The sequence below is a fragment of the Marmota marmota genome, unplaced genomic scaffold, assembly GCF_001458135.2.
Source record: "Marmota marmota marmota unplaced genomic scaffold, marMar, whole genome shotgun sequence".
NCBI classification, from domain to species: Eukaryota; Metazoa; Chordata; class Mammalia; order Rodentia; family Sciuridae; genus Marmota; species Marmota marmota.
Genome location: NW_026000001.1, coordinates 3,649,779 through 3,672,092, shown reverse-complemented (window position 1 = coordinate 3,672,092; position 22,314 = coordinate 3,649,779). Strand labels below are relative to the sequence as shown.

General features: G+C 62.2%; 1 protein-coding gene across 5 annotated transcripts in view; it reads left to right on the top strand.

The window, feature by feature from the left end:
* Shank2 (SH3 and multiple ankyrin repeat domains 2) overlaps positions 1–22,314 on the top strand; it is a 204,170-nt gene that overhangs the window by 45,550 nt on the left and 136,306 nt on the right. For 4 of the 5 annotated variants that reach the window (XM_048807836.1, XM_048807835.1, XM_048807831.1 and 1 more), the window contains exon 3: positions 15,575–15,650. The gene's annotated coding sequence lies outside the window, so the exon portion shown is untranslated. Of the gene's footprint in view, positions 1–713; positions 854–15,574; positions 15,651–22,314 lie in introns of those variants that run through there. The other variant, XM_048807834.1, reaches the window with a different exon arrangement.

Below are 22,314 nucleotides of genomic sequence, written 5' to 3'. Positions count from 1 at the left end.
ACCACAGGCTGGGCCCCCTGCCCGGGACGGCCACCGCCCTCCTGCACCCTGAGTCTGCAGCAGGCTGTGTCCCCCGGCCCCTCCCTGTGGCAGAGGTGCCCAGCCCCACTGGGGAGGTCCTGCCCGGAGGCTGGCTGTGGGCGCCTTTGGCCAGGACCCACTCGGCCGAGACGCAGCGCCTTCCCCGAGGGGCTGACTCAGTGGGCCGAGTGGCCAACATGGGCTTCGCTGCCCAGCTGTCCACCTCGTGGAAAGCAGAAAACTGCCGAGCAGAGAAAATGCCGCGTGTGACAGAATGAGAAAGGAGTTCCTTGGGACAAGGACACCAGCAGCCTATAAGTGATACCTCTGCCCTCTGCTAATAGCGGGTTGAATCATTCTCCTCTCCGCTAATGGCATGCGTAATTGGGCTGGTTTTCAGGCGTCCTTCACCCGTACTTATTTAGACTAGTGACTGATGCGTTGCCATGGAAACCAGCGCTAGGGAAAAAAGCCCCTGGTACAGGGAAGTGGAGGGATGCGGCGCCGACCGACTGGGAGCTCACAACTTGTGTGGAAGCGCCGGGTGCTCGGCCGACCCGGCTCGCGGTCTCCAGGAGTCCTGGCTGCCGGCCTCGGTGGGTCCTGTGCCCGGGCCCCTCTCCTCCTTCTCCTGCGCTTCCTTCCGACCGGAGGACTGCGACTTTCCTTCCTGTTGGATTAACAGGGGGTAGTAAATGAGGCCGGCCCCGGGGACGCGGGCCCCGCATGGCCCCGGAGGAGGAGCAGCGGACCCCTCTGAGTGACATGGTCACACCCAGGCTAGGAAGGATGGCGGAGAACTCGCGGTTCAAGAAGAAAGTTCATTTTGGAGGTACGGTGCCGCCTCCCCAGGCTGCTCGGCCAGCGAGCTGAGTCTTTGTTCTTCACAGAGCGGCAGGGACACGCAGAGCCCCGGAACTCGGGCAGCGCGGCCGCGCCCGCGGGAGACAGGCGCCGGTCGTGTGGGCGATCCTGCACGCGCCGAGTCGCTGTGCTCTGGGTGCTGGGCGCCTCGGGCTATTGTCTCCATGATGCTTTCCTCCTGCCTCTGATTTAGAGGAACACGGCCAGCTGACAGACACCCCGAGGGGAGAGGCGTCTCCGCTGCCGCCGGATCCCTGGGGTCCTGTCTGCACCCCACAGGCGCCGTGCAGCGGCCGGTGGTTGTGAGCCAGACTCCAGTGCCTCTTGCTAGTGAGTGCGTGGGTAACCTCCTAGGGGCTGTGCCAGGTGTGGGACTAGGGGACCCGTGGTTCAGGATTCCACTTGGTCTCCTGCCTGACAAACTGTAGAGGGGTCCCCACCAGAGCCGAGCGAGGCAGGTGCCTCCTGACCCCGCCGCCCCCTTCGGAGAAAGCGCGGCCAGTGTGCTCTGGGTGGTGTTAGCCCAGCCGACTGGAGCCCCTCCCCACCCTGGAGACAGCAGCCCCCTGGTTCCAGATGCCCTGCCTTCATGCTCTCCTGCAGCTGGCTGTCCCCGGGCTCCCTCTCGTGCACAGAAGCACAGAGAGCAGATGGCCGGCCGCCTGGGGCTGGCAGGGAAGCTTGGTGGCCAGGTCAGTGGGCACTTCTGTCTGATGGGCTCCCCCAGTTGCCCCTTCGCAGTGGGCAGAGAGAGGCGAGCCTTGAATTGACAAGACTCTGCTGCCCCAGGCCTGGTGCCACCAGCCGGTCCTCACCCCCAGCAGCCTGGGGTCTGTCTTGTGGAATTTGGGGTGCACCTCTGTGGGGGTGTCAGGTTGGTGGGCTGCTGGGAATGAGGGCCCACTGGCCGGCCCCACTTGTTCAGCTCGTTCCTAGGTGGATCCTTGTGTCCTCTTTTACGGACACGTGCCCTGCCTGGCCCTCCCGCCAAACCCACCCTGGGGCGGGAGGCGCCCAGGTGAGCTTGGTCCCGAGGTCCAGGTGGGTCAGAGTCTGAATGCAGAGCCCCAGGCTGCAGCCTGGCTCCCGCCCGCGGGGCTGGGCCGCTTCCCGAGCTCAACAGGTCTTTTTTCTTGGTGTCCTAGTTCCCCAGCCTCAGCTGCCAATGTCCTTAAAAAAGACGAAAAAAGCTAAAAAGAGTCTCCCGCCCCCAGCCCGCTCCCAGATTTAACTCCGACTCTGCTCCCCACACCTGTGTGCCCTTGGATGCTGCTGCGTGGCCTCGGCACCTTCCGGGGCTGCGGGTACCCGCCTGTTGGAGGGCACCAGGGAGAGCTTGCTGGCGCTCTCCAAATGGTAGTGCCAATAATCGCCAGTTTTAATCAGTGTTTGCTGATTGGCCCTGGGAAAAGGCCGGGAGAAGTGGGGACAGTTCAGGGCGAGGTCCTGGGTGTGGGAGGGGCCGGCGTTGGGTGGGGTCCTGTGGGGAGGCAGGATGGGTCCCTCGGAGGACCGGGCTCCGCACGGGCAGGAGGGAGAGGAGACCAATCTCGGCCAGGGGACAGCCCGTGTTCTCCCAGCATCCCTGCAGCCCGGGGCTGCTGGGGCCAGAGGTGTGTCAGGCCCCTGGTCACCACGGCCACACGTGTGTGGAGACAAGAAAACTGAGCTGCCTGGGATGGGAGGCCGCAGCAGGGACACGCCCGACCGAGCTGTGGGCAGAATGCAAATCAGGCTCGGATTCATCCATTGACTAATTTCCATTTAAACTGCTGTTTGGCACCGTGGATTGGTGACGGGCTTCCACCGAGCCTCCTGGGCTCGGTTGTTTTTTTTTTTTTTTTAACATTCTAATTACTGTAGAGTAAGAAGCCGACTCATTGACAGCCAAGGGCTGTGTTCATGTGCCCAACCAATCTGGGAGGGTGGTAATTGGACGCGCAGCCCAGCTCCCCTCCAAGGGCATCCCCGCTTTGCTCGGCCTAGGAGTGAGAGAGGGCCAGGTGGTAGCCGGCGGCCCCGGGCCGGGCTCCCAGCCGAGGGAGGAGAGTGTGACCTTGGGCTGCAGCCCCTCCGCCCTCCCTCCCCGGGCTGTGACCCCAGGCCCCCCAGGCCCCCCTCATCCGTGATGCTCAGCTAGGGTCTTCCAGAAAGCCTCCTCCGCAGGGGGCGCTCGGCAGGGGGAGACAGAGCACCCAGCTGGCCGCCCTGGGTGACCTCCCCCACAGGTCAGGCTGGCCTGGTTTGATCCCAGGTCTGGGGCTCACAAGTCAGCTGACCTGGGACATGGCCAAGTCCCTTTTCTGAAGGGCAGAAGAGACGCATCCCGAGGGGCCTGTGTGATTCTGCAGAAGCATGTTGGGAGTCACCATCCCCAGCCTCCATCCTTGGTGACCATGGGACATGGGAAGGTCATCTCTGGGCCTCCCCATGCCTCAGTTTCCCTGTCTGAGTGGTCACGTTAAGGACAGTGCCAGTCTTGTGGGGCTTTGGTGGCCATCTGGATAAGGCGTGGTCAGGGTTGTACTTGGCAACAAGAAAGGCAGAGCATTGTATGTCTTGCCCGACGGGCAGGCAGGTGGTCACAGAGGCCCCTCCGTGCCAGCTGGGACTCAGGCTCTCTGTCCTTCCTTGTCCTCAGCCCCACCTGCCAACGTGGCCGCAGAGCCCCTTCCACACTCCGCACAGGAAAGGGGAGAAGCCCTGGCTCCCGGGAGGCGTGGCGTGGGGGGCAGCCTGCTCCCCTGGGTGGGGACCAGGTGCCGCTCCTGGAGCCTGCCAGCTGGCGCCATGGGCTCCCGGGCCACGCGGCAGAGAGAGGAGATGGTGGCTGCAAGTGGCTGCCCGGTGCGTCAGGCTGGGCAGAGCCGAGATCTGGGCTGCGGGTGTCCAGACGGGCAGGGCAGGGTGGGGACTGGCCTCCAAACCGGGCCAACTGGGATTGGGGTCCTCGTCCTGCCTGGAAGATGCCACGGGCTCATGTTGTTGGGTTGTGGGGCCTGGTCGGTGGCCAACGTCTAGGACAGCAAGTGTGGTGCGTGGTGACAGAGGAGGGTGTGACAGGTCAACGCCAGGATGGCGATGGCCTGTCCCCTCCCCTCCTTCCTCCAAGCCAGGCTTGGGGACGTGCAAGTCCGTGTGTTGCTATGACAGAGAAAGGTTTTGTTGAGCTTGTCGTTTGGGGGCTGTAAGTCCAGATGGCACAGAGTGGCTCGGCACTGGCCCTGGCTGTGTCACCTCAGGTGATGGCAGGATGGCAGACGCGGGACAGGAAGGATGGTCACAGTCAGTCACGTGTCCAGACAGGAAGCCAGAGAGTGGCTCAGAGCCAACGTGCTCTCATGAGAACTGACTCAGGCTCCTGAGGGTCACCTTGACCCCCCAAGAGCAGGCCCTAGTGACCACGGCCCTCCCACTGGCCTCCATGTCCCCAGTCTCTACACCACCACACAGGGACCACGTCATGTGAATCTTGGGGACCAACCACATAGATGACCTCTTCTTCCTGTGTGTCCTCCAGCGTCACAGTGGTCATTCCCTGAACACCAGCCCAGCTGGCCGTGGCCCTGGGTCAGGTGGAGCCCTGGGCTCCGGGGCACCTCCAGCCTCCCAGGCCTCGTCCTGCCTGGTGCTGTGTGAGCCTCAGCTGGTGGGTGTCTACCCCACTGCCCAGTCCTCCATGGGGGGACACAGCTGCGCCAGCTGAAATGCTGCTCCTTAAAGCAAAGTCTCCCAAGTGGCCTCCTGAGGCTCCGGTAGCTGTGTCCTCCCGAAGGTAGCCCCGTGTCCTCCCGAAGGTAGCCCCGTGTCCTCAGGGCAGCCACAAGGGGAGACGGCCGTGCTGGGCGTGGCCAGCTCCCGGGTGGTTCTACTGGCCCGGGGGGAGGCGGCCTGCGGTGGCCTCTCCCTTTGCCTCTGTTCTGACGTCCATGGGTTTGGCTCTGGGAGCCCCAGTGCTTGGGAACCTTAGGCCTGTGTCCAGGGCCAGTGCCCTTCCCTGGTGACCCAGCCTGTGCTGAGGGGACTTGGATCACGTGGTTCCCTTAGAAAACCTGTGGCCGAGCTTGCTCTGGGCTCTACCCACAATGTGCCCACCAGGCTGGTTCCCTGGCCCCGGGCAAGGACAGGGCAGGGCCAACACCACACCCCACAGGTGGGTCGCAAGAGGAAGCAGCCCAAGGCCACACCTGTGGGTCTGGCCCCCCCAGGCAGCTGGAAACCGGGCGGCGGGGGCCAGCGGGGCAGTGCCCAGAGCTGAGTCCTCTGGGCTCCAGGCATCGCCCTGCAGAGGCTGTGTCCCCTCAGTGCCCTCAGTCTGGAGCAGACCTTGGCTCCCTTGGCTAGAGGAGGGGAGTCCCCGAGCCGAGTCCCCAGGTCTCAGCAGGTGGCAGACTCGAATCTGCAGGGGTCTTCGTCTTGGAATTCACAAATGGGGCCGGGGTCTCCCGGAGCCTCTGCTCTGTCACCTGCAAGCAGAGTGCCCTGGGGGGACTGGCATGGGTTCCCCAGCCAGGCCCGGCCAGCCCTGCTGTCCTGTAGGGCTGCTCTCTCTCGACCGTGGTGACACAGCGAGGGCTCAAGGACGTCCACACCCTGACCCAGAAGCTGTGAGGACACTTCCCTACTGGCCAAGGGGAAGTAGGTCACAGATGGACAGGGTGATCCTGGCACCCCATCAGGTGGGCACAGCCTGACCCCGAGGAGTCGCAGTGACAGGATTGCCACTGTGACGTGGTGGGGGGACAGGATCCCAGGGACAGGATCCTCCAGGATCCCAGGCGGAGAAAGCAGCCTCTCGGCTGGAGCCTGCAGAAAGGAGCACATCTGTGCAGGAAGCCTGGAGCCAGACCTGCGGCCTCAGAACCGCGGAGCGCCGGTGTGCTCGGTGCTCGGTGTGCTCGGTGCTTGGTATACTCGGTGCTCGGTGCTCAGTGTGCTCGGTGCTCAGTGTGCCTGGTGCTCGGTGTGCTCGGTGCTCAGTGTGCTTGGTGTTTCGTGTGCCCAGTGCTCAGTGTGCCCGGTGCTCAGTGTGCTCAGTGCTTGGTGTGCTCGGTGTGCTCGGTGCTCTGTGTGCTCGGTGCCCGGTGTGCCGGTGTACCCGGTGCCCGGGCCCTCTGCAGGAACTCCAGGCAGCCCAGCCGCCCAGCCCGGCCCTCCCTAGACAGTTGCCCGAGGACTGTCGCTGTGCGTTCTGACCACAGGGCGTGTTTCTCCTCCCCTCCTGCAGGGTCACTGCTGGGCGCCCAGAGGGTGCTTGTTGTGTGCACCTGAGCCAGCAAGGAGTGGTGACCGTGACGTGGCTGGCGTGCCCTGTGTGTATGTCACCGGAGTCCAGTGATCACAGAGCTGAGGCCCCGGACCTGCGAGCCCTCGCAGTGGGCGCCGGTGCTGGGTGCCTGCTCCCTCCCTGCAGCCCCGCCCTCCAGCCCTGCCCACTGTAGCGCACCCTGCAGGCCTGGTGAGCAGAGGCAGTGACCTGGGCCAGCCCAGGCGGGGCCTCTGTGTCTGTCCACGTGGGTCTCACTCTGCACAGAGCCCAGCAGCACCCTGGTTGTTAGAAAGGAAAGCTCGTCTTCCCGCCCTGTGGGTCTCTGTGTGGTTCTGGTCCTGCCTTTAGCTCAGCCCCAGGGAACGGTGTCGGATCTGAAGGTCACAGGGGTCACAGGAGCCCGGGCAGGCAGGAGCACGCAGCTGCAGAGCTCAGGGGGCTGGAGCTGGGAGGCCTGGCCACGTTGCCCGCCGGGGACCCTGAGCCCTGGGAGGGCAGGAGGCCGCCGGGCCGCGTCCGACCTGGGCTGGACACTGACAGCTGCCCATGGGCACCTGTGATCATGGACCCCGGCTCAGTCGCCCGCCTCTTTGGAGTGAAGAGCTCTGGGGTCCCAGAGTCCTAAAATCCACCTGCCAAGGTGGGCCTCGGAGAGGGGGCTTCAGAGATGCGGGCCCCTGGGGGAGCCTCGCCCGTGCCCTCAGCCTGCACAGAGGACACCGCGCACGCCTGTGGCCAGGGCTTGCTCTCCGCCACACGAGGACGCCAGGTGGCAGGGGCACAGTGCCCCCTGGGGGCGCTCAGAGACGTAACAGGCCCTACTTGGTTGTCACAGTGTCCCCTGGATTCCTCGGGGGCTGACTGGAGACCCCACAGACCCCAGGAGCCACCATGCTCGGACCCCTCGATTCCCAGCATCCGCAGGTCCTCCTGTGGTCCCTAATCAGGGACACGCCTCGTGAAGGCTATTACCCGGTCCTGTTTGGGGAACGATGACAAGGGCTCTGTCCGCCTTTAATGGAGACACACTTTTTTTTTTTCAAATATTTTCTGCTGAGGCTGGTGGGGGTCTGCAGATGCGGAAGCCAAAGGTGCGCGGAGTGACCGCGTGGGACTTGGAGGGAAGATGGGAAAAGCGGCGTCACACCCGGGCGGTCTGCACAGCGGTACTCAGGGGTGGACGGGCCGCCAGGCGAGGACCAGGTGGAATCCAGGAGTGCTGTCACTGCAGCTCAGGGAGGCAGCTCTAGTGACAGGCTCTAGTGACAGGCTTCGGTGACAGACTGGCCGAAACATGGCGCTCTTGGTTGCAAGAGGCAGAAAACTCAGAGAGCTGGCTAAGCCACAAAGTCCTCCGGTCTGAGGCCACCAGGCCCTTCCCGGGACAGGTGCCCGCTCAGGCTGCCCACGGGACAGCCTCCTCACCCGAGATGTCCTCAGTGAAAACAGGGAGCAGAGACTGACCCCTGTGTCCCACATTCCCAGGGGAGCGTCCAGCTGGCTGGCCATCTCTCAGACAGGTCATGGACAGATAAGCCAGGGTGGGTCTTCCTCAGCCAGGGCAGGGACGTTTTCAGAGAGGGCTGCAGGCCAGAAGACCAGGTGGGTTCCTGGACAAACCCGGGGGCTGGGCGGCTGGACGGCCTTCCCGGGCCGGGCACAGGGCCGTGTGTGGAGCAGAGGGCCTGGTCTGCGCTCACTGCCCCACTGGGTGCAGATGGGCCATGAGGCTCAGAGGATGGCTTCCTGCCTGCCAGACCACCACTGTCCCGTGGCCCTGCTCTGTCCACGGGAATGGTCCCCGCCTCCTGCCTGGCCCCTCTGGGGTCCTTATGAGTTGACTGGTGGCCTTGCAGAGTGTGGGAGTGACCGGGCCCTCTCCTGCTTCCCTCAGAGAGGACACACCCAGCACAGGCCCTGCCTTCCCTGCCAAGCTGCACCCCTCCCCCTGCTCGGAGGGCTATTTTAAAGGACGCCAATCTGAGGCTTGTCACGCAATCTGTCACTCCTCACAAGCCCGAGGGGTAGACAAGCGGGCTTTCCAGGTTTGGTTTTCCCCCTTTCAATGTGGAGTTTCCAGGCTCTGCTCAGGGCAGGGCTTTGGGGACACCGCAGCTCAGATGTCACCCAGATTCCTAGCCACCACTTGGAAAAAGGCGTGTGTCCCCAGATGCACAGGAGGGGTGTCCTGTTGAGGACGGGGCCCAGGGCATCCTTTGGTCCAAGCGTCCCATTTTGCAGTCGACAGGCAAAGGCCAAGAGGCAAAGCCAGAGGTCCCCATGGTCACTGCCTCAGCCCCGGGAGCCCAGGCTTCCTGGTGTGGGAGCTGCCTGCCCCACTTCAGCATCCCAGGGGCACCTCTGTGTGGGTCTTCAGCCTGGAGACAGAGCAAGGGGACACGGTCCATCCTGGAGTAATCAAGCACGGCCCACCAGGCTGTGCTGGGGAACTGGGCACCCAGCCGCACAGTGGACTTTGAACTGGGGAAAGAATGTTCCAGATAGAGTCCAGCAAGTGCAAAGGCCCAGAGGTGCAAACAACTCATTATGTTCAAGGAACGAGAGGTTCCCACGCAGCCAGGGCGGAGCCATCAGGAGGAGAGGGTGAGGGTGAGGGTGCAGAGCCGGCGGGGCCATGGGGCACCGTCTGATTCACATTCTTCAAGGATCGTTCTGTTTATGGAGAGAGGGTCGATGAGGGGAGACAGGCACACAACAGGGAGACAGGGGCTACTGCAGCCGTCCAGCTGAAAGACGGCAGTGACTCCGACTAGAGTGATGGTGACTGCTGGCCTCCGAGCTGTCTGGGCTGCTGCACGCACTGCTGAGCGCCTGCTGTATGCAGCCACCAGCCGGGCCCTGGTTGAGGAGGTGGCCTGGCTGGAGCGCTCTTGACTTCCAGGAGCTTCCACGTGGCTGAGGAAGCGGGACAGCGACGGCTGCATTGTGATCAGCTTGTCCCCACCCTATGGACACAGGGACCTCCTGAGCCACAGGAAGCACACCTGCTGGGCAGGGTCCCGTCCACTGCGTTCAGTGTGACGTTCCCTGTGTGTGGGTCGACCGCCACGCCTCTCCTAGCCAGGGCGGGCATCTCCCAGACCAGGGCCAGCGCAGCCTGCCTTGATCTGCCCACCTCCCTATACTCTCTGGACTCTATCAGCTGCTGGTGACCCCGTGACCAGCTCCGCCAGGCTTGAGGAGTGTGGGGAGGACATCCTGGTTCACAGACCGTCAGCCAGCTCCCCTGACCGTGCTGCAGGGACAGGCGCTCCGCCCAGTGGCAGGGAAGGCCAGGGTGTCTCTCATCCCCACCACCCGCTGGTCCCCAGTCAGCAGGAGGCTCGCCCGGGGATCCCGCTTGCCGGAACAAGGGCGTCCCTCAGGAAAGGAGTGGTGCCGTGCCGCGGGCAGGAAGGGCGCTCTGGGCTCCTGCCCTTGGGATCTGCCCTGGAGGCTCTGCTGTTGGCCAGAACTCACTTCGAGGCTGCACCGACCGCGGCCGGGAGCAGAGTCTGGCCGCGCTGGTGGGGAAGCCAGCGTGCCTGCCGCAGCCCTGTGACCCCCACAGGACCCGGGCCTCTGCCATCGAGGCCTCTGGCTCTGGCGCTTCCCCCTAGCTCTTGGCTCTGCCTCCCGCCTCATGGCGGCCACATTCTGGGGACCACCCTCTCCGTGGGGTGGAAATGATGTCCTGGGCCACCCAGTGCCCAACTCCTGCCACCTTGTCCCCTAGGAAGCCAGGACTTCGGCATCCAGACTGCAGAGTGTCTCGGAGGAAGGCCCACGTGTCCCACACAGGCCACGGGCCACTCGGTAGGAATGGCGAACCCTGAGGTCCGGTGTGAAGGCGGGCCGTCCTCAGCCTCGCCCAAGCGTCCCTGTGTGCAGGAGGGCTGTCCAGCCTCCGGTGGCTCTGACCCCAGGGCCTAAGAAGCATCCCCAGCCAAGCGACGCAGACACAAAAAGGCCATTTGCACGGCACCTCGGGCTCTGTCCCCTGGCGTGGGCTGTGGCGCTCCGGGAGCCGTGCTGCATCTTTCCCAGGTGCGCCCTGTGGACAGGCGGCCCAACCGTCTCAGCCAGAAAGGACTCGGCGCGGGCCTGCCTGTGTAGGAAGCCAGTGCAGCCACCCCCGGTCCCAGCCATGTCACCAGGGTGGCCAGTCCGCAGGGCCACACCGGTGAGTCTGTCTCCCCCCTCGTCCCCAGCTCCTGCACCGTCCTGGCTATGGCCTGGCTCCCCCAGTGGCCTCAGCAGCAGGACGAGGACCCAGCCCCTGAGCTGTGCCCCGCTGTGGCCAGAGGGACACTCTGCCCAGCTCAGACCAAGCTCTAGAGCCCAGGCCTGTGTGGGCAAGGGGCAGAGGCTGGGCGGCCTCACCTGTGTGCCTTGGACTGGGAAAGGGCTGGGCCTCCAGAGGACGGGGCGCTTACCACAGGAAGGTCAGGCCCCCACCTCCGCCTCCTTAGGAAGGAGGGGGAGGGGGCTGCAGCCACCACAGGCTCATGTGGCCAGGGACCTGGGCTCGTGTTGTGCCGGGTTCCGCTGAGCCAGAGTCCCCTGGTGAGGGGGGCAGGTCCCAGTGTCATCAGGGTCATCGGCCACAGGGAGGTGTGGCCGCTGGCTCCTCTTCTCCTCCCTTTGCCTGTCCTGCAGTGTTGGATCTGGGTCCAGCATCAGCACCACTGAGATCCAGTGGTCATAGGAGGGGGTCGGCCCAGGGAGCTGGCCGCCCACAGCCCCAGGGAGCAGCGGGGCCAAGCTAGGATGTGAGGGGACATGTCCAAGAACCGTCCAGCTCACCTGCTCTCGTGTCAGACCAGAAGCTGAAGCCAGGTGAGGGCAACTCCACAGGACGTGCAGGGCCAGGAGCCCCTGGACCTAGGCAGGTGGCCGCGGGTCAAGCCACCTCCAGGGGCGCCCCATAGAGCCCATGCTTCCTGGGGTGACCCTATGCCCTGGTTATCCCCTCTGAGCCCCGCCTTTGGACTGGGAGAGGCACTTATGGGGTGTGGCACCTGGGGAAGGTTCTGGAAACACCGCGCTGTGGGCGTTGGTATTGCTGGCACAGGCTGTGAGCTGCAAAGTCTGGGCTGGAGGCACAGCTGTTGGCAAGGGTTGGAGTGACCTTGAGATGCCCCCCAGGAGGTGGAGGCTCCTCAACTGAGTTAGACACCCAAGACGGCAGCAGCCAGGGAGGCAGCCTCTCTGTGTGCCCAGCACGGTGCTGGCCCTGGACGTGCATCCAGCCCGACCCTCATGGCCTCCCTGTGAGTGGGAACTGCTTTGTCCCTGTCTTACGACAAGGAGACCACACACGGCCAGTCTAGCCTCAGAGCCCACGGCCCTCATCACCACCTTCGGCTACATCTGTCAAACAGAGATGGGAAGCCCCTCAGCTGGGTGCTGCGTGAGGCCAAGTCAGGTGACCGGCTTAGTGTCAGTGAAATGAGGAGACGCAGAGCATTGCTGTTAGCAGGCCATAAATATGTGGCTCTTCCCCTGCAGGGGTGGTGGGGTGTTAGGGTGAGGATGCTGCTGATGAAGGTGGTGCGGGAGGAAGATGGAGGTAGAGGTGGTGGTGCTAGTGATGGTCATGGTGAAGACTGATGGCAAGGGGCTGATGTTGATGGAGGTGATAGTGGAGGTGGTGATGGTGATGGTGGAGATGGTGATGGTGATGGTGCAGATGGTGGTGATGGTGATGGGGATAATGGTGCTGGTGGTGCTGGTGCTGGTGCTGGTGGTGGTGATGGTGATGGTAGTGATGGAGATAATGGTGCTGGTGGTGGTGTAATGGTGATGGTGATGGTGATGGGGATAATGGTGCTGGTGGTGATGGTGGTGGAGATGGTGGTGATGGTGACGGGGATAATGGTGATGGTGATGATGGTGATGTTGGAGATGGTGGTGGTAATGGTGATGGTGGCGATGGTGATGGTGGAGATGGTGGTTACTGTGATGGAGGTGATAGAGGCGATGGTGGTGGTGGTGATGGAGGTGATGAGTTATGGTAATGATAATTGTGTCCCTCAGGTCCCCCTCCTACCCTCGGGACCATGTCTTAGAGCAGTGTGTGGGAGCCGGAGAACAGTAATGCCCGGGCAGTGGTAGTTTGCTAAACGGATAGGAGACGATATCCTTTATGGCGCTTCCCTTTCTCTCGTAAATTAATCGTGATAGCAGGGAGGACTGATGGTTTCTAATGTCCTCACAAAACCAAAGAAAAACTTGATCAGTTTTGTCTGGGCTTATGTTCTCTCCCCCCTTGGTTGAGGACGTTACTGGTCTGTGAAATCCCCAAGTCTGGAAACTGCAGCTACCTGGCCCATCATGCTGCCCTTCCAAATGCTCTCTGGTAAACACGCACACGCACACGCACACATGTGTTTGGGCACATACACTCCTCTTAGCTCCTGGACCCTGGGCCCCCTGACCCAGCCAGGGACCTGCACCAGTCAGCCCGCCTGGCCCAGCAGTTTCCTAGGCAACCAGCACAGAAATGCCACCTGGGGGTTTAAGCAGCACAATTAGGAGTCGTACTGGCAATTAACAGCCCTGCGGTCCTTCAGTGGCTCCATGAGCCACTCTGCGTAACCCACTTGTCCCTCCAGGGCCTGGACATGTGTGGCCCCGGCGTGGACGCCGCAGGGTAGCCCCCAGCTGAGTTGCCTGCTCTGCTCCCCTCCGCACTTGCCTGAACTCTGGGGCCACCTGTGGAAGCTCGGCAGGACCCTGAGGCCCTGCCCTAGGGGCTGTCTCCAGGTGGACTTGGCCAGGGAGAGTGCGAAGGCGGGTGTGCAGGGCTCCAGGCAGGAGGCGCACGGGGCCACGTTGGGTCCTGATGCCAAGCGTGGGGGGCAGTGTCAGCCCACGGGTTGGTGCCTACCTGGAAGTCCCATGTGCTGTGCCTGCGGATGCCCTGAGGGTGCTTTGGGGTCCTGTGCTGGCCCCCGGGCTGGGCAGCAAGCTCAGACATTGCGCATCTGCTCAGTGTCACACAGCAGGTCTGTGAATCCGTGTTTTGTTGTTATAACTGAATTAAATTCCAGACGGGTCATTTATAAAGAATCAAGGCTCATTCCGCTCACGGCTCTGAGGTCCTGGGGGCTGCGCCTGGTGAAGCCTTCCTGCGGGAGGGGACCCTGCAGAGTCCCACAGCCACGCAGGGAGTCGTGCGGGAAACAGGCACGTGCCCTAGTGGGGTCTCTCTTCCTCCTCTTTTGGGCCACCCCCAGGACCCCATCTAAGCCTAACCCTGCAAATGCCATCAACATATGACCAAGGCTGGAGTTCAAGGTGACTTTGAAGGAGAGGCATGTCCCCACCCCAGCATGATATGGAGAGAGGAGGCCATGTCCCTTCCTTGAACGTCACTGAGGTCATGGAGCATCTTGGCCCTGTCCCAGGGGTCAGGGAGGGTGGCTGGTGGCTACAAGGCAGGTGCTGAGCTGACCTGCGTGGTGTGGGCGTGTGGCTTTGTCTTGCTGACCGTTACTGCTGCTGTCCATCAGTTGGTCATGCACCTTCTTCCGTGTGCCCAGGTGGCCAAGGCCATCATGCAAGGAAGGGCAGGTAATGATGCAGGAGGGACAAACCTGAGCAGAGGACGAAGTCCCATTAGCTATTTACGTCTGTGGTCCAATGGCTTGACTCGTTCTCCCTGTTTATGTGAGTGTGACAAAATGACCAACTTATATAACGGGCAACTTTTCTTTTGGCGATCTGCTTACCGTCTCAGCCTCCTGCTGCTCAAAGCTCAGTTGCTGAGTCTGTGGAACGCCACTGCTTCCGGCGTCTTCCGTGGACGGACACTCTGGCCCTGCCAGGGCACTCTCCTCACAGGCCTTCGAGCTGCGTGGCCTCAGGGCCGAGTGGGCAGTGCTGACGAGGGTGCAGGTGCCCAGGCAGTCACCAGAGCAGCAGGACGCCTTCAGTGTAAATGAGACTGCTCTCCTGATGGAGGGCACCCGTGGTCCTGCGCAGGGCGTGGCGGGCAGTGCGTGCAGCCCTCCCTGGACAGGCCTGGCGGTTAAATGGCCAGCAGCCCCAGCGGCACTTACAGCAGGGCCTGAGCAGAGGGGCCTCATCAGCGTCAGCAGTGGAGTCAGCCACGGGAGGCCGCCTCTGCTGGGAATTCATGCTGGGAATTCCAGAGGGGTCATTTATAAAGAATCAAGGCTCATTCCGCTCACGGCTCTGAGGTCCTGGGGGCTGCGCCTGGTGAAGCCTTCCTGCGGGAGGGGACCCCCAGGACCCCCTGGGCGTTTGGGGAAGGGGCAGAGAGCCGTGGGAGCCAGGCCACAGGGGACCCCCGTTGCCCTGCTGTCCGCTAAGGCAACATGGCTGCTGTCGCAAATCTTGAAGTGCAGCCTCAGGGCGCAGAGGGCTTCTTCTTGTTCCCACAGCCCTGGGGAGCAGAGACCCACTCTGCATCTCACCTGGGGACCCCACCACCCTTAGGCCCTCCAGGTCCAGAGCCTTAAGCTGACAGAGCAGGAAAGGGAAGAGAAGGGGGGTGGGCTTCTTCAGAGCCTAGGGGTGAAGGGCCCGGCTGTGCTCACACCCCATTGGTGAGAAGGAGTCACATGTCCACACCCGGGAGCAAGGGCAGCTGGGAAATGTAGTCCCAGGCCGCCCACCTGCCCCCTTCCCGCCTCAGGATTCCCTGCTCAAGTCAGAGAGGAGTCTTGGGCGTAAAAGGAGCCAGACCTTTCTCAGAGCCTGGACCCGTGTTCACGTTGAACTGCAAATGTGTTTGGGGTATTTGAGTAAAAAAAAAAAAATCACATTTACCCCGGAAAGCAGAACCAGGGAGACTGCAGCAGAGGCCCACAGGAGGTTGGCCTCGGTTTCTGCCTGAAACCAGTCATTTGATTTCTGGGCAGTTTTGCAGTTTCCGGGAGGAGAGGCCAGCCGCTGACCGCGCGGTGTATCCGCTACCTCCCTCACTCCTCATACCCATGCGTGCACCTCGGACCGCTGAGTCGCGAAAGCCCACACTGGCTCAATCAGGAATCGAGTCACGTTTGTTTATCGTCTTTGTTTTTAAGGAGAAAGTAACTGTAGGCAGGACAATAGGCATGTGTCCCTCTCCCGAGGCAGCCACCTGCAGGTGCTCCGATGGGCCAGAGGCGGGCGGAGGCCACGTGCAGGCGGGCCGTGGCGTGGCGCAGGAGTGCGGCCGCCCTTCTGCTCCGCAGAGCTCTGTTTCTGCCCCGGAACAGCTCTTGACCCTCCGTGGCCAGGACTGGGGTTCATAGGTGTCCCCAGATTCTGCCGGCAGTCCCTGGAATCAGGATCCTCTTCTCCCTAGGACTTTCCCCAGGAGAGCGGGTCTCGGGAGAGCCCAGCACCGAGTGGGGTCGGCGTCCAGCACCATGACCTCTCTAAGCGCTATTTCTCTATTCTGCACAGAAACCCGCGCGGACCGCAGTAAGAAGCTCTTCCGGCACTACACGGTGGGCTCCTACGATGGCTTCGACGCTTCCAGGTAGGACGCGCGTCTCCCTGCCAGGACCTCTGGTCACAGGCACTGTGCGGCCTGAGCGCTGGGCCAAGTCGCGTGGAGCGCTCAGGCCCCTTGGTCTGCTTCCCCGGTGTGTCCCCGCATGGGCTTGCGGAAGCCACCGTCTTCCAGAGAACCTGCCCGTGGAGTGGCCTGTGTGGCCCCAGGGCCTGGGTGGAGCAGGAGGCGGGGAACTCAGTGCTGTCGAGGGAAACAGCAGTCCAGAGGCTGGGCGGGCAGTGGCCCGGGAGCGTCCCCCATGGGCATGTCCCCCTGGAGTGTTGGGGCCCTGCTGGGGCCTGGGTTCTCACCTCAGGCGGTTCCCCTCTCCGTTCCTGCCACTTCCCGCACTTCCCTGGCTTCCTGTTTGTTGCTGGAGGCCCTTCCCCTGCGGGGGACGCTGGGCAGGCGGTGGGGGCTGGTGTGTTGTGCAGGAGCCGTGCTCATCCGGTGGCTAGGCCCGAGAGGGGCCAGGCAGGACCGTCCCTTGGAGATGAGCACTCAGCCAGGTGGGGCTGTGATGGCCAGGTGCTGCCCTCCCTTAGAAGCTCGGTGAGCAGCATCTCTCCTGGCCACTGTGCCCTTTGCCAAGTCCCTGTGTCCCCGGTTGCGGGTTCCTCTTTCCCTTCATTTCTGTCCTAAGCCACAAGTGTCCCTTGGCTAGCCCTGCTACCATGCTGGGTACAGGGGCGTGGGGAGCCCACACCCCACAGGGGACTGGGTTGACGGGAGCCGGATGTGGTGCCGGGGAGGGAAGGAGACACAGGTATGTGACTGCGGCATGTAAGGGACCTGCCGCTGGCCCTGCTGGTGGCCGACCGCAGGCCTCTCTGAGAAGCCCAGCAGCCAGCCCTCCGAGGAGCAGGACCAGTCTGGGGAAGGGTCCCCATGCCCTGCCCTGGGTCCTGCCTGACCCTGGGGTCTGTGAGGAGCAGCTCAGACCTGCCCCTGACTCCTGTCTGCCTGCCTCGGGACCCGGCCCAGGTTGGTGCTGTTGACCCCTGAATCACGCGGTTGACGTTTGCTGTGCCGAAGTCCGTCGTCTTTTGGTGGCTTTCTGTTTCCGTCAGGGTCTGAATCCCTTTCCTCACCCCAAGGGGGTGCCCTGTCCCCACGAGCGGCCATGCCGGTCTCCCCTCCCCACGGCCCCTGCAGCCCTGCTGAGCCTCCTGCATGGACTCGCCTGCCCGGAGCCTTACGTCAACGGTGTCAGTGCATGGTCTCTTCTGACTGGCCCCTCACCACGCACGATGCCCTCAGGGTCCACCCGTGTTGTGGCAGGTGTCCACATGGTGTTCTTATGGGGTACAGTGGACATGTTGCCAAGTCCCCACCTTGACCGTGTCTGGCGCACCCTTGCCTGCCACCCAGCCGTCACCCTCTCCAGGCCTCTGTCCCCAGCCGGGAACCTGCCCAGAGCCTAGTCCCCAGCCCTGCACACACACGGGGTTTGTCACGTCAAGTCCTCGAGGTCCGCCCTGGGCAGGGTTTCTTTGCTTCTTGGGGCTGGAGAGCTCCATCATGTGGACGGGCGGTTTCTTACCCGCTGGCCCCCTGCTGCCCTGGGGTGTTGCACCATGGGCTCGTGTGGATGTGTGCTCAGGGAGACCCCAGGCGGGAGCTGCTGGTCAGACCTCCACCGCTCACACCAGCTGTGCTCTGCCCCAGGTGCCAGGGGGTGCACTCTCCCCAGGTCTTGTCCCACTTGCCCACCTTGGTGACCTGCCCGTGAGCAAAGTCCAGAAAGAGAACTCATGGCCACCGGCCTCCAGGGAACCGTGCCTGACGCTGGCTCTTCCCGACGGGTCTTGACCTGGGCAGAGGGGGGTCACTGCAGAGAGTGCACCTGCTCAATGGGCCACCTGCTTGTGTGCTTCCCTCCTAGCGAGGAGGGTCTGGGCAGAGCCAGCGGACCTCAGCGCCCAGGGCTCGGGGAAGTGGGCAGAGCTGTCACCAGGGCTGCTTGGAGGCTCCAGGCAGGGATCGGGGGTCCGGGTGAAAGGTGCCCTCTGGAAGCTGAAGGGCCCTAGCTCTGGCTTTAGGGGTGCCGTGTCCCCACAAGGCCCGTGGTCTGTGGGGCCCGAGCCCCAGGGGGGCATCCTCTGGTGTGTCCTGTGCATGCACACACCTGACACGTGACACAGGTGGCCCTACGCTCAGGGCCACTGCCCAGGGGAGCCATGGGAGGACCTGACTTGATGGAGCAGGGAGGGGGAAGGATGTGGGGCCACTGCCTGGGGTCCTGGGCAGAGGCTTGTCACAAGCCCAGGACCAGAACTCACAGGGCCCTCGTGGCTGTGCAGCCAGAGTGGCATCCTTGTGGGGTGACAGCTGCTCCCTGGGCGGACGAGGTGGAGCTGGGGACTCTGGTTCCAGAAGGACCAGTGAGCTCCGAGGACCTGCCACCTGCCGCCCTGTTGGCTGTGTCCAAAGGGTTTTGTTCCTTCTCTGTTCTGAGCTCTGTGGCAGAGGAGAGGGACGTCCAGGCCACACCGGGGTCAACTGGAGCTTCTAAGCGATGGGTGGAAGGTTCTAGTCGTGGCTCCCAAGCCACCCTGACCCCCATGGCAGAGTGGCACACGGCTGCGGCCACCACCCGCCTCCTGGTGGCCCCTCTCCTCTTCTCCTCCGGGTTCAGCCTCCGAGCCTGGTCACAGCGCTCTGAGGCTGCCCCTCGGCCACCTTGTAAAGCAGGGGTCGTTGTCCACTGGACAGACGGACCTTGAGGTGGAGAGGGGAAGGCCAAGTTATGGGCTTGCCCCCGCCCCATGAGCATCTGAACCCGAGAGTGGAGTCTCCCTGCTGAGGACAGGAGTCCACTGCCCAGGACTGGCCTGGGGTGCAGGGAGGACAGGGTCATCCCCTCCTGAAGCAGCATCCCCTTCCTACCGGCCCTGGGATGGGCCGAGGAGTCTCCTGTGCTTAGAGCCAACAGGACTTTGCTTGACCTCTCTGTGGCCTTGGCAGGGCGTGGAGGGCAGAGAGGGAGCTGAGGCCAAAGGCACGGGTGTCACGTGCCGTCGGACAAGGTGGCTCTGGAGTGGACACGGGTGGAGGCTGTTCTTGCTCCTGATTGAGGAGCAGCAGGAGTCTGGGCCGTGCCCACTGCAGCGCGGGCGCAAAGCCACTGGCAGTTCATCAGCCACTTCAGAATTCCCGTCAGAAGTGGGCAGTGCGCAGCGGAGCCCTCCTGCCAGTCAACACCCGCCAGAGCAGAGGGTTACAGCTGGGCGGCGCGGAGGCCCAGCCTCCCCTGCAGAGGCAGCCGGGATCAAAATGCGGTGGAGGCCAACTCAGCGAGATGTCTCCTCCCCCAGTCAGGAGGCTCCTCCTCTCCCGCCCCCTGGTGTCCACGTAGGCCTGGAGGTGGAGGCCAATGTGTCCAGTCGCTCCAGCCAGTGCCCTCTGTGGGATCCCCTCCACCTGCTCCTCTCAAGCAGGCGAGAGAGGGATCTAGACGTGGCCACACAAGTGAGGGTCAGGCAGCAGAGGTCCTGGCCATTGTCCCCCGGGACTTCGCAGGAACCTCAGTCTCGCTGTTGAAAACCCATCTCAACTCGGGCCCGGGAACTGCAGGCTGTCACTCCTCTTAGGTCAGGTCCCAGGCCCATGAGCACGGGACACTCAGGAGGAGGCTCCTGAGGGGGCCCCCTAGGACCTCGGGGATGGACTCACACTAGGTCCATGGACCCTCCCGGCCTCTCCTCCACCCATCCACACCCCCTTCCACTCACCCCTCTATCTGACCATCCTTCCTTGGTCCATCCATCCATACAACTGTCCTTCATCCAGCCAGCCGTCCACTAGCTGTCCACCCATGCCCCCTCCTGTCCAGCCGCGCATCTGCCTGTAATCCACCCACACCCGTCCTGCCCCACCTACCCACCCATTCTCAGTCCACCCACCCACTCACTCTCCGCCGGTTCAGCCAGTATTGTCAAGACACCGCCTTGACCTTGGGGGACTGAGTCTGGTGAACGGAGCGACAGCCAGCTGCAGGCAGAGAGCTCCCCCCGGAGGCTGACGGAGGCTGACGCACTGAGCCACTTGGCGGCACTTCCCTTAGAGCCCAGGGGGCCGGTCAGCCAGCCCTAGGCGGGGAGGCAGGGACGGTCCCTCTGAGGAAGGGACTTCTGCTTGACACCTGGGGCTGAGGAGGAGTCAGTGCTGTGGGGGCAGCAGCGGGGGCCAGCTAGGAGGCCGGCGGTGGTATCTGGGGAGACCCGCGCTTCTGGAAAAGTCTGGAGCCTGTGAAGCAGAAGCAAATGGCTGGTGGAGGAGTGGGACGGCCGGGACCGAGCAGGACACCCCGTCTCCCAGCCCAGCAGTGTGGTGGGGCTGGCGGGAGGCCAAGCCCTGGCGGTGAGCGGAGAGAGAGGGCGGCTGGGCTCTGCGGTTCCGTGGGATTCCCAGGGAGGAGCTTCCTGGAAGCAGGTGGGCACAGACCTGGTCCTGCAGGTGGCCAGCTCCTCCTGTGCCTCTGGCCACACTTTGCACGGGGTGGTCGGTGCTCCCAGGCTGCTGGGAGGGAGGGGAGGGGACGAGCGGTCACTGTCCCTCGGCCTTGGTAAAACTGACCTTCAAGATTCATGTAGAAGGGTTGCAAGCTGTGCCCGTCGCCCTTCGTATTTTCATGGTTTTCAAGCATCATTTTTATATTTTAGAAATTGGTAAGTGGAAATAGATACACGGGGTAAAAAAATCAAAATGCGCAGAAAATAGAGTGTGAGGAATAGATCTCTCTCCCAGCCCAAACCCAAGTTCTCCTCCCCAGACAGAAGCTTAGTTGCTGGTTAGCTGAGGATCTTTCTAGAGACAGGCTCTGAATATAGAAGCGTATATGTGTATTATCAGAAGCCTGATTGAGTCCCTGAAAAATAAGTTGTCCTAAGTTTTCTCTCAGACTTATCTCTGTGTGACCTTGGGCAGCTCACACACCTTCTCTGAGCCTTCAATTCCTGCTGTCTGCAAAATGGAACTATTTCCACTCAGTCCACATCTCCAGCTGTGCTCATGTTAAGAATGAATAGAAAACGTGTTTGGTGCTCGCAGCTCCAAAGAGGCACGTGCTGAATAAATCCAGGGGGCTGCTGGGTGGCACCAGCCCGTGTGGGCAGCCGGCTTTCCTCTGGACCCCCGTGTGGTGTCCTAGAAGACTGCGTCCCTGTAAAGGTAGTAAGAACTAAATGGCATGAAACTGCCCCCTGCCCCCTCCACGTAGTTTGGCATTCTTATATCTTATCACTCCTTAGACTTGAAGGAGGGGAAGCCGCTCTGAGGATGTCCTCAGGCTGGACGCGGAAGGAGACATTGTCTGCCTGTCCGCCCCGCCATGGCTGGCGGGGCCCTGCGATTGGCAATGGGGCTTGCACGGCAGGCCCTGTGGCCTGGAAGAGAGACGGCTTGACGTTGGACGCTGTGCGTTTCCGTACGTCTGGTTGTTACAAGGATATAGTGCTTTCGAGGCACAAGTGGACAAGGTGGCTCTCAAGGCGCAGGCACAGGGAGGTGTCCCGCCAGCCCACAGCCCTGCTGGGCCCTCTTGCTCCCCGGCGTGATGCGTGTGGTGGCATCTGCACCCGTCGTTGTGTCCTTCCAAACCCGTCTGCTCCGTGGCCCACATCCTGATGGACAGTGGGCCCAGTGCCCTCCTCCCCTGCCTTCCCTCGCGGCTTCTGTCCCTCACGCAGCTCCTCATGAGGGTCCCAGGGCTCCTGCACCCCCATCCCGTCTACGTTGCCTCCTCTTCACAGTAACCCGCTGCCTAACTGCCCAGGCCCTTTCCCCCGTCCACTCTGGGTGAACTCTCCCCTTAACCTTTGTCTCCTCACATGTGCAATAAAAGTGGCCAATCAGCACAGGCCCGCAGACAGGCCGGGAACGGGGATGCGTCTTCTCCCCTCCCCATCTCATCCGCATCCCGCTGGGCAGGAGCCACCTGTGGACATTGCTTCCCTCTTCAGATGATCACCTCCCCGTCTCTGACCACAGCGGGAAACCTTCTTGGTGGCTGGGAAAGAAGAGGCTTTCTCAGTTTTCGCCTGTCCCCCGTCTTGAACGGTTCTTGCTAGTTGATCACTTTTAAATGACGTTTTTCTTTCTCTTGTTTAATGAACTTTGGACAGTGTCCCTTGACCTTTTACATTCATATTCATATTTAACTTCTATCAGTTGGATTCAAAAATTAAGACAAACAGCAGAAAGCATTGCCTCGTTACGACAGTGTGAACGTATGCATCAGCACCAAGAGTGGGGCTGGAATTCTATTTCCTCCTCACAGACCTGCAAGAAGTTCCTTCCTGATGTCAAAGCCCAATGGATTCTTTGTTCCTCTCTTCTCTCAGGTTTTTAAAGCATCCCTCATTGAGTTTAGTGTTTGTGATTTTTTTTTGCATGAAATTCATGTTTATTCTGGAGTTTGTAGTTGCCTTTATTTTTTGGCCTTATCGTAGAATCGTGTCCTCGTTGGCATGCCATCACCCCACTTCCCATTTCTGTGTTCCCTGGAGTCTGTGCCATTCTCATTGGTGATCAGCTCCAGCTCCTGGTCTCTGTAGTTCTCCCCCATTGAGCTCTGGGATAAGCGAGCAGTTCCTGCTCTTTGCCCTTGTTCTTGGAGGTACCAGTGTTTGAGCTTCCCAGTGCTCTC